At 28.9% G+C, this 318-nt stretch overlaps 1 long non-coding RNA gene across 1 annotated transcript; it reads right to left on the reverse strand.

Annotated features, from left to right (window-relative positions):
- Window positions 1–318, reverse strand: LOC104775470. The gene is made up of 3 exons (XR_765938.1): window positions 298–318; window positions 150–187; window positions 1–52 (listed from the first exon to the last, which is right to left on the reverse strand). It is a non-coding gene; the product is annotated as an uncharacterized LOC104775470 (long non-coding RNA).

Here is a 318-nt window from a genome sequence, read left to right on the forward strand (position 1 = left end):
TAAGAATCTTTCGTAAGCCTTCTGGATATGACCAAAGAAGTTTCGAAGTATCCTGAAATTGAAAAAAATTGAAGAAAAAATGGTTATATTTAAGCATTTGTTTGGTATACTAATTTGAAAATAAAGTTGTTTGATATTCATGTTCGTACCGATTCTGATGAGATGTAATCGCCGCTACGATTTGTCACTGATAAAAATAATGATAAAATACAAAGTCATTAATTGTAGGTTCGTGAATATTTTAATGAGAAAACTAAAAATAAGTATAAGTGATCAAATCTGTTTATCGGTACTTACATCTATATTGCAGGTGTTGGT

This window comes from Camelina sativa, unplaced genomic scaffold (genome assembly GCF_000633955.1).
Source record: "Camelina sativa cultivar DH55 unplaced genomic scaffold, Cs unpScaffold15555, whole genome shotgun sequence".
Lineage (NCBI taxonomy): Eukaryota > Viridiplantae > Streptophyta > Magnoliopsida > Brassicales > Brassicaceae > Camelina > Camelina sativa.